The following is an 11,627-nucleotide window of genomic DNA, read 5'->3' on the forward strand; positions in this document are numbered from 1 at the left end:
AACCAAGATCTCAGCGATCATTGCCTGCATCCGTAATGGGTCTGCGGTCAAACAACCACCCCTCATCACTGTCAAACGCTCCCTAAAACACTTCAGCGAGCAGGCCTTTCTAATCGACCTGGCAGAGGTATCCTGGAATGATATTGACCTCATCCCGTCAGTAGAGGATGCCTGGTTATTAAAAAAAATATGCCTTCCTCACCATCTTAAATAAGCATGCTCCATTCCAAAAAAATTTAACCAGGAACAGATATAGCGCTAGGTTCACTCCGGACCGGACTGCCCTTGACCAGCACAAAAATATCCTGTGGCGTACTGAATTAGCATCGAATAGCCCCCGTGATATGCAACTTTTCAGGGAAGTTAGGAACCAATATACACAGCCAGTTAGGAAAGCTAAGGCTAGCTTTTTCAAACAGAAATTTGCATCCTGTAGCACAAACTCAAAAAAGTTGTGGGACACTGTAAAGTCCATAGAGAATAAGAGCACCTCCTCCCAGCTGCCTACTGCACTGAGGCTAGGAAACACTGTCACCACCGATAAATCCACTATAATTGAGAATTTCAATAAGCATTTTTCTACGGCTGGCCGTGCTTTCCACCTGGCTACCCCTACCCCGGTCAACTGCCCGGCACCCCCCACAGCAACTCGCCCAAGCCTGCCCCATTTCTCCTTCACCCAAATGCAGGCCGCTGATGTTCTGAAAGAGCTGCAAAATCTGGACCCATACAAATCAGCCGGGCTAGACAATCTGGACCCTCTCTTTCTAAAATTATATGCCGAAATTGTTGCAACCCCTATTTACTAGCCTGTTCAACCTCTCTTTCGTATCGTCTGAGATTCCCAAAGATTGGAAAGCAGCCACGCTCAAGGTCCTAAATGATTTCATAACCGCCAACGATAAGAGACATTACTGTGCAGCCGTATTCATCGACCTGCCCAAGGCTTTCAACTCTGTCAATCACCACATTCTTATCGGCAGACTAAACAGCCTTGGTTTCTCAAATGACTGCCTTGCCTGGTTCACCAACTACTTCTCTGATAGTGTTCAGTGTGTCAAATCGGAGGGCCTGTTGTCTGGACCTCTGGCATTCTCTATGGGGGTGCCACAGGGTTCAATTCTCGGGCCGACTCTCTTCTCTGTATACATCAATGATGTCGCTCTTGCTGCTGGTGACTCTCTGATCCACCTCTACGCAGACAACACCATTCTGTATACCTCTGGCCCTTCTTTGGACACTGTGTTAACTAACCTCCAGACGAGCTTCAATGCCATACAACTCTCCTTCCGTGGCCTCCAACTGCTCTTAAATGCAAGTAAAACAAAATGCATGCTCCTCAACCAGCATCACTACTCTGGACGGTTCTGACTTAGAATATGTGGTCAACTACAAATACCTAGGTGTCTGGTTAGACTGTAAACTCTCCTTCCAGACTCACATTAAGCATCTCCAATCCAAAAATATATCTAGAATTGGCTTCCAATTTTGCAACAAAGCATCCTTCACTCATGCTGCCAAACATACCCTCGTAAAACTGACCATCCTACCGATCTTCGACTTCGGCGATGTCATTTACAAAATAGCCTCCAACACTCTACTCAACACATTGGATGCAGTCTATCACAGTGCCATCCGTTTGTCACCAAAGCCCCATATACTACCCACCATTGCGACCTGTACGCTCTCATTGGCTGGCCCTCGCTTCATACTCATCGCCAAACCCACTGGCTCCAGGTCATCTACAAGTCTCTGCTAGGTAAAGCCCCGCCTTATCTCTGCTCACTGGTCACCATAGCAGCACCCACCCACAGCACGCGCTCCAGCAGGTAAATCTCACTAGTCACCCCCAAAGACAATTCCTGCTTTGGCCGCCTTTCCTTCCAGTTTTCTGTTGCCAATGACTGGAACGAACTGCAAAAATCACTGAGGCTGGAGACTCATATCTCCCTCACTAGCTTCAAGCACCAGCTGTCAGAGCATCTCACAGATCACTGCACCTGTACATAGCCCATCTGTAAATAGCTCATCCAACTACCTCATCCCCATACTGTATTTATTTATTTATCTTGCTCCTTTGCACCCCAGTATCTCTGCACATCAATCACTCCAGTGTTTAATTTGGTATATTGTAATGACTTCGCCACCATGGCCTTATCTTACCTAATTTGCACACACTGTATATAGACTTTTCTACTGTATTATTGACTGTATGTCTGTTAATTCCATGTGTAACTCTGTGTTGTTGTATGTGTCGAACTGCTTTGCTTTATTCTTGGCCAGGTCACAGTTGTAAATAAGAACTTATTCTCTACTAGCCTACCTGGTTAAATCACCTGTAAATATGAATGAATCTTGTAAATTAGAGACTTTAAAAAAAAATTGTGTATAGCACTTCCCATTGGGCACAGATATCAATTCAATGTCTATACCACATTGGTTCAACGTAATTTAATTGAAGTAACGTGGAAACAACGTTGATTCAACCAGTGTGTGCCCAGTGGGTTATGTCAATAACTGTTTTGGTGAAAATGTTATTCTGAATCCAATATGGCCAACATGATTACACTGAAACACAGTCTCCTGCATATGGTTTCCCTCGTTTATTTGGTGTTGTGTTATTCTGTCTTTATAGGTTTATAGGTCTTTAAGGTTTCATGAGGCTCTTGGTATAACTAGGACTATGAGTGCACTATATGCCTCTGTTGTGTTTTAATAGCCGAAGCCAACTAGTTTTTCAACGTGTGTTAATTTTTTAATCTCATTCACACACTTACAACAAATAAACAATGGGCATTTCCACAATATATAGTAAAAAGCCTTTCACGACACAAGCACACAGTAGCGTAACCAAGTTACAGGAAAGCAACCTGTAATACAACAGTCAGCTACTCTAGTAGCGTATATGTACAGCTCTAACATTTCCCCTCTTCTCCCCACTGAAACTAAGTGTTTATTCAAAGTCTTTGAGGTGACCAGGACATGAGTTTGTCCGTGAGGAGACAAAGTAGCCAGTGGTGGCTGTAGTTCTGGGGTCTGACCAACTTGCACAGCTAACATTCTGGGCAAGCTGCACCAACAAGGGTGATATCAAATCAAATCAAGTTTATTTATATAGACCTTCTTACATCAGCTGATATCTCAAAGTGCTGTACAGAAACCCAGCCTAAAACCCCAAACAGCAAGCAATGCAGGTGTAGAAGCACGGTGGCTAGGAAAAACTCCCTAGAAAGGCCAAAACCTAGGAAACCTAGAGAGGAAACCTAGAGAGGAACCAGGCTATGAGGGGTGGCCAGTCCTCTTCTGGCTGTGCCGGGTGGAGATTATAACAGAACATGGCCAAGATGTTAAAATGTTCATAAATGACCAGCATGGTCAAATAATAATAATCACAGTAGTTGTCAAGGGTGCAGCAAGTCAGCACCTCAGGAGTAAATGTCAGTTGGCTTTTCATAGCCGATCATTCAGAGTATCTCTACTACTCCTGCTGTCTCTAGAGAGTTGAAAACAGCAGGTCTGGGACAGGTAGCACGTCCGGTGAACAGGTCAGGGTTCCATAGCCGCAGGCAGAACTGTTGAAACTGGAGCAGCAGCACGGCCAGGTGGACTGGGGACAGCAAGGAGTCATCATGCCAGGTAGTCCTGAGACCTGGTCCTAGGGCTCAGGTCCTCCGAGAGAGAGAAAGAAAGAGAGAAAGAGTGAATTAGAGAGAGCATACTTAAATTCCACACAGGAACCGGATTAAGACAGGAGAAGTACTCCAGATATAACAAACTGACCCAGCCCCCGACACATAAACTACTGCACATAAATACTGGAGAGCTGAGACAGGAGGGGTCAGGAGACACTGTGGCCCCATCCGATGATACCGCCCGACAGCCAAACAGGAAGGATGATAACCCACCCACTTTGCCAAAGCCAGCCCCCACACCACTAGAGGGATACTTCAACCACACAACTTACCATCCTGAGACAGGCCGAGTATAGCCCCACAAGATCTCCGCCACGGCACATTCGTTGCTCCAGAGCTTCCCGTCAACCTTCACACTCGTTGTCCAAGATGGCTTAGCAGTTCAGACGTCATTTCTGTTTCGTATTGTCGTGTCCTGTAATATATATATTTACACCTTTCTTCGCATATCTTTATATATTATTAACCAAGAACTCAACTACAAAAGCTTCCCTGCAAAAGCTTTCCTGCAACCGCTTCACCAATACAAAAAAGTATTATTTACCTCAAATCTGAAAAACCACCGTGGAAGCTATCCAGGGGCTAACAGAAGCTAGCCAGAAAGCTAACCAGAAGCTATCCGATAGCTAGCCAGAAGCTAATCTGTAGCTGCCCAGAAATTAGCCGGTCTGCTGGCTAGCGTTGGTGTTTAAGCTGCCCACGTTTTGTGGTCATCAGCTATTCTTTAGCTCGATAATCTAACCGGCACTTTTGTGCAACGCGACTCGACCGGAGCATTCCGGGACTTTTTTTTCTCTCAGTTTCCCTGGATTTCAGCCCGAGGCTCTGGACATTTGCAGCTAGCTAGCTGCAAACCGTGTGACTACTGGCTTACGTCGATCCCGGAGCAAACTCAAATCATCCGAGCGAGCCAGCTGAGGAGTTCCATCAGCCATCCGGGCTACAGCCACCTATCCGGACCCGCTTGTTTTTTGTTTTTTTTTTGTTGCTGCAGATACGGAGCCCCACCGGGCCTTCCACGACTGGCTGCCGACTTTATCTGCCCGAGGGAGTTATCCAACTGGCACTCCGTCCGACGTTACCTGAACGCTCATTCTGGGGCCCGCTAACCGTTACTGTCTTTTCGGCTGCTATCTGAATAATGTATATTCGGACAATTATTTTATTTATTTTATATTTTTTTTTTTTCTTGGTCCTATTATCTATTTTTGCCAATTGGAATGATCCCTCAACCAAACGGAACCACTAACCTACCGACGGAAACGCACGAGGTATCTACAAACAGACTTCCATACTATGCTATCTTGCTACGAATAGCCATCTACCGGCCAGCTGTCTGGATCGCCGTGACCCCAACCAACCTCTACTCACCGGACCCTTATTGATCACATCGATAAGCATGCCTCTCCTTAATGTAAATATGCCTTGTCCCATTGCTGTTCTGGTTAGTGTTTATTGGCTTATTTCACTGTAGGGCCTCTAGCCTGACCACTATAACCATACAACTCAACAGTCCAACCACCCACATATGCGATGACATCACCTGGTTCAAATAGTGTTTCTAGAGACAATATCTCTCTCATCATCATCAATACCTAGGTTTACCTCCACTTTATTCACATCCTACAACCTTTGTCTGTACATTATTCCTTTAAGCTATTTTATCGCCCCCAGAAACTTCCTTTTACTCTCTGCTCTAGAAGTTCTAGACGACACTTCTCATAGCTTTTAGCCGTACCCTTATCCTACTCTCCTCTGTTCCTCTGGTGATGTAGAGTGAATCCAGGCCCTGCAGTACCTAGCTCCACTCCTATTCCCCAGAGGCTCTCTTTTGATGACTTCTGTAACCGTAATAGCCTTGGCTCATGCTGTTAACATTAGAAGCCTCCTCCCTAGATTTTGTTTGTTTCACTGTTTAGCACACTCTGCCAACCCGGATGTTTTAGCCGTGTCTGAATCCTGGCTTAGAAAGACCACCAAAAATTCTGACATTTTTCATCCCCACTACAAGATTTTCAGACAAGATAGAACGGCCAAAGGGGCGGTGTTGCAATCTATTGCAAAGATTGCCTGCAAGTTCTGTTTTACTATCCAGGTCTGTTCCCAAACAATTTGAAACTTCTACTTTTAAAAATCCACCTCTCTAAAAACAAGTCTCTCACCGTTGCCGCCTGCTATAGACCACCTCTGCCCCCAGCTGTGCTCGTGGACACTAATGTGAACTGATTGCCCCCAATCTATCTTCAGAGCTCTGTGCTGCTAGGCGACCTCCATTTTAACATGCTTAACACCCCAGCCACCCTACAATCTAAGCTTGATGCCCTCAATCTCACACAAATTATCAATGAACCTACCAGGTACCACCCCAATTCCGTAACACAGGGTACCTCTCATAGATATCATCCTAATACTAAACTTGCCCTCCAAATACACCTCTGCTGTTTTCAACCAAGATCTCAGCGATCACTGCCTCATTGCCTGCATCCGTAATGGTCAGCGGTCAAACGACCTCCACTCATCACTGTCAAACGCTCCCTGAAACACTTCAGCGAGCAGGCCTTTCTAATCGACCTGGCCGAGGTATCCTGGAAGGATATTGATCTCATCCCGTCAGTAGAGGATGCCTGGACATTTTTTTTAAATGCCTTCCTCACCATCTTGAATAAGCATGCCCATTCAAGAAATTTTAGAACCAGGAACAGATATAGCCCTTGGTTTCTCTCCTGACCTGACTGCCTTAACCAACAGAAAAACATCCTATGGCGTTCTGCATTAGCATCGAACAGCCCCCGTGATATGCAACTTTTCAGGGAAGCTAGAAACCAGTATACACAGGCAGTTAGAAAAGCCAAGGCTAGCTTTTTCAAGCAGAAATTTGCTTCCTGCAACACAAATTCAAAAAAGTTCTGGGACACTGTAAAGTCCATGGAGAATAAGAACACCTCCTCCCAGCTTCCAACTGCTCTGAAGATAGAAACACTGTCACCACCGACAAATCCACTATAATTGAAAGATTCAATAAGCATTTTTTCTACGGCTGGCCATGCTTTCACCTGGCTACCCCTACCCCGGACAACAGCACTGCCTCCCCTCTGCTACGTCCCCAAGCCTTCCCATTTCTCTTCTCCCAAATACAGTCAGCTGATGTTCTAAAGAGCTGCAAAATCTGGACCCTTACAAATCAGCCGGGCTAGATAATCTGGACCCTTTCTTTCTAAAACTATCTGCTGAAATTGTTGCACCCCTATTACTAGCCTTTTCAACCTCTCTTTCGTGTCGTCTGAGATTCCAAAGATTGGAAAGCAGCTGCGGTTATCCCCTCTTCAAGGGGGGGACACTCTTGACCTAACAGCTACAGACCTATATCTACTACCTGCTTTCTAAGGTCTTCGAAAGCCAAGTCACAAAACAGATTACCGACCATTTCGAATCCACCAAACCTTCTCCGCTATGCAATCTGGTTTCAGAGCTGGTCATGGGTGCACTCCAGCCACGCTCAAGGTCATAAACGATATCTTAACGCCATCGATAGGAAACAATACTGTTCAGCCGTATTCATGACCTGGCCAAGGCTTTTGACTCTGTCAATCACCACATCCTCATCGGCAGACTCGACAGCCTTGGTTTCTCTAATGATTGCCTCGCTGGTTCACCAACTACTTCTCTGATCGAGTTCAGTGTGTCAAACGGAGGGTCTGTTGTCCGGGCCCTCGGCAGTCTCCATGGGGGTGCACAGGGTTCAATTCTTGGACCGACTCTCTTCTCTGCATACATCAATGATGTCGCTCTTGCTGCTGGTGATTCTCTGATCCACCTCTACGCAGACGACACTATTCTGTATACTTCTGGCCCTTCTTTTGACACTGTGTTAACAACCCTCCAGGCGAGCTTCAATGCCATACAACTCTCCTTCCGTGGCCTCCAATTGCTCTTAAATACAAGTAAAACTAAATGCATGCTCTTCAACGATCGCTGCCTGCACCTGCCCGCCTGTCAACATCACTATCTGGACGGCTCTGACCTAGAATATGTGGACAACTACAAATACCTAGGTGTCTGGTTAGACTGTAAACTCTCCTTCCAGACTCACATCAAACATCTCCAATCCAAAGTTAAATCTAGAATTGGCTTCCTATTCCGCAACAAAGCAATCCTTCACTCGAGAGAATACCCTTTAAAACTGACCATCCTACCAATCCTCGACTTCGGTGATGTCATTTACAAATAGCCTCCAAAATCCTACTCAATAAATTGGATGCAGTCTATCACAGTGCCATCCGTTTTGTCACAAACCCATATACTACCCACCACTGGCGACCTGTACACTCTCGTTGGCTGGCCCTCGCTTCATACTCATCGCCAAAACCACTGGTTCCAGGTCATCTACAAGACCCTGCTAGGTAAAGTCCCCCTTATCTCAGCTCGCTGGTCACCATAGCAAACCCACCTGTAGCACGCGCTCCAGCAGTTTATCTCTCTGGTCACCCCAAAACCAATTCTTCCTTTGGCCGCCTCTCCTTCCAGTTCTCTGCTGCCAATGACTGGAACGAACTACAAAAATCTCTGAAACTGGAAACACTTATCTCCTCACTAGCTTTAAGCACCAGCTGTCAGAGCAGCTCATAGATCTTAGCAGCCTGTACATTAGCCGATCTAATAATTTAGCCCCAAACAACTACCTCTTTCCTACTGTATTTATTTATTTTTTTGCTCTTTGCACCCATTATTTCTGCTCTACTTTGCGCTTTTTCCACTGCAAAACCAACCATCTCCCAGTGTTTTAGTTTTAATTTTATTGCTGTGTTTTTTAACTTCGCCACCATGGCCTTTTTATATTTTTAATTTATTTATACATATATTTGTTTTGCCTTCACCTCCCTTATCTCACCTCACTTGCTCACATGTATATGACTTATTTTTTTTTCACTGTATCTTTGACTATATGTTTGTTTTACTCCATGTGTAACTATTGTTGTTTTGTATTGTTCGAACTGCTTTGGCTTTATCTTGGCCAGGTCGCAATTGTAAATGGAACGTGTTCTCAATTTGCCTACTGGTTAAATAAAAGGTTAAATAAAATACAAAATAAAAAAACACTCCTGGGCCAGACTACACTCAATCATATGGCCCACTGAGAGATGAGTTTCAGTAAAAGACTTAAAGGTTGAGACCGAGTCTGCGTCTCTCACATGGGTAGGCAGACCATTCCATAAAATTTAGCTTTATAGGAGAAAGCCCTGCCTCCAGCTGTTTGCTTAGAAATTCTAGGGACAATTAGGAGGCCTGTGTCTTGTGACCGTAGCGTACGTGTAGGTATAAGCAGGACCAAATCGGAAAGATAGGTAGGAGCAAGCCCATGTAATGCTTTGTAGGTTAGCAGTAAAACCTTGAAATCAGCCCTTGCCTTAACAGGAAGCCAGTGTAGGGAGGCTAGCACTGGAGTAATATGAAAAAATTTGGGGTTCTAGTCAGGATTCTAGCAGCCGTATTTAGCATTAACTGAAGTTTATTTTGTGCTTTATCCGGGTAGCCGGAAAGTAGAGCATTGCAGTAGTCTAACCTAGAAGTAACAAAAGCATGGATTCATTTTTCTGCATATATTTGGACAGAAGTTTCTGATATTTGCAATGTTACGTAGATGGAAAAAGCTGTCCTTGAAACAGTCTTGATATGTTCGTCAAAAGAGAGATCAGGGTCCGAGAATGCCGAGGTCCTTCACAGTTTTATTTGAGACGACTTTACAACCATCGAGATAAATTGTCAGATTCAACAGAAGATCTCTTTGTTTCTTGGGACCTAGAACAAGCATCTCTGTTTTTTCCGTTTGAAAGTAGAACGTTTGCAGCCATCCACTTCCTTATGTCTGAAACACAGGCTTCTAGCGAGGGCAATTTTGGGGCTTCACCATGTTTCATTGAAATGTACAGCTGTGTGTCATCCGCATAGCAGTGAAAGTTAACATTATGTTTTCGAATGACATCCCCAAGAGGTAAAATATATAGTGAAAACAATAGTGGTCCTAAAACGGAACCTTGAGGAACACAGAAATTTACAGTTGATTTGTCAGAGGACAAACCATTCACAGAGACAAACTGATATCTTTCCGACAGATAAGATCTAAACCAGGCCAGAACTTGTCCGTGTAGACCAATTTAGGTTTCCAATCTCTCCAAAAGAATGTGGTGATCGATGGTATCAAAGGCAGCACTAAGGTCTAGGAGCACGAAGACAGATGCAGAGCCTCAGTCTGACGCCATTAAAAGGTCATTTACCACCTTCACAAGTGCAGTCTCAGTGCTATGATGGGGTCTAAAACCAGACTGAAGCATTTCGTATACATTGTTTGTCTTCAGGAAGGCAGTGAGTTGCTGCGCAACAGCTTTTTCAAACATTTTTGAGAGGAATGGAAGATTCGATATAGGCCGATAGTTTTTTAAATATTTTCTGGGTCAAGGTTTGGCTTTTTCAAGAGAGGCTTTATTACTGCCACTTTTAGTGAGTTTGGTACACATCCGGTGGATAGAGAGCCGTTTATTATGTTCAACATAGAAGGGCCAAGCACAGGAAGCAGCTCTTTCAGTAGTTTGATATTCTTCCACTATGACTGGTGGGGTATTGGGGCTATGGGGTGATCAATTTCCTTTTTACAACAGTTTGGTGAAGGCACTTAGCTATGCAGCTTACATGCCATTGAGACCCATTGACTAACTGGAATGTTATTCCAGCCTGAATGATGATGGGGATACTCCAGTAGTGGAATTGTTGGTTGTCTGGTTGTGAAGGAGAATGTGGAGCTGTCATAAACATACCTGCCCTTAGATCTTTCCAACACCTAATTGACATGTTGTTGGAGTTTATGTTGAATGTGGCAAAAAGACCTGCAGGTCAAGTCCTACATATTCCTTTCGAAGTCTTTTCAGATGATAATGAATGATATTAACAGATATTAACTGTGTGTGGTAGACTGTAATTATTGTCTGGGGCAGGCCCAGCATGAGATCAGGAGAGTGACAGAACCTGTGAGGGCGACCTCAGGTTAGTTAGAGTGTAGGTCATAGACTACAACTAAGAAGCGTTGGTTGTGAGGGACATGGCACAGATCCACACATACATTTGAAGGTGATCCCTGGGCTTAGATGGACAGGAATTGGGTTGCAGAGGAGATGGAGTTGGTCAAGCATGGTGCACAAAGGCCACTATCTCACAGTCAATCCCCAGCCACCATACACCATCACAGTCATCTTTCTTTAAGTTTGACCATCTTAAAAGGCCTCTTGTTTGCCATAGATGGCATATGTCCTTATAGGGATGTTGGGATTACTGAACAGTTTCCCAGACCAGTACCTCAGTCACCCCAGCATGAGAGCTCATTCTTCACATACGAGCAAAATACCTGACAGCACTTTCCAGATGGCATTTTGGCTGTTGAATGGCGTGTGGCAGTCCAGTTCCATTGTGTTTCTGCCTGGAGTAACTGCCAGAGGGGGACTGATGGTGGAGAGGGCCTATCGAGGACATTTCTGGGAGATTCAGGATGGCATTGACATTGGAGAGGTGCAATTCCTATGAAATGTGAAGGCTCACTAAGTTGATTACTTTTCTTGTCAAAGAGTGTCAGGTTGTGTTGCTTCATTGTTGTCAATGCTGCCTTATGCGCTTGTCCTCATTTGTGGTTGCATCCTCCTCATATACAATTAGGTCACCAAGTTAACATACACCACAATTCCAGGGCAGACAGGAAGAAAACAACATGCCAGCTAAACCCAAACAGCATAAGAGCAACCGGAACATGTGAATGTGCATCACGAATGCAGTGAGCCAGCAAAAGGTCATGTTGTATTCAGGCAGCCATATTGGACTATCACGGAATCAAAACTCACTTCTAAATGGTAAGGTGGTCACCTAATAGCCCAATACTGGAGGCTTAAATTACAC

Source organism: Salvelinus sp. IW2-2015, linkage group LG4q.1:29, assembly GCF_002910315.2.
Source record: "Salvelinus sp. IW2-2015 linkage group LG4q.1:29, ASM291031v2, whole genome shotgun sequence".
NCBI lineage: Eukaryota > Metazoa > Chordata > Actinopteri > Salmoniformes > Salmonidae > Salvelinus > Salvelinus sp. IW2-2015.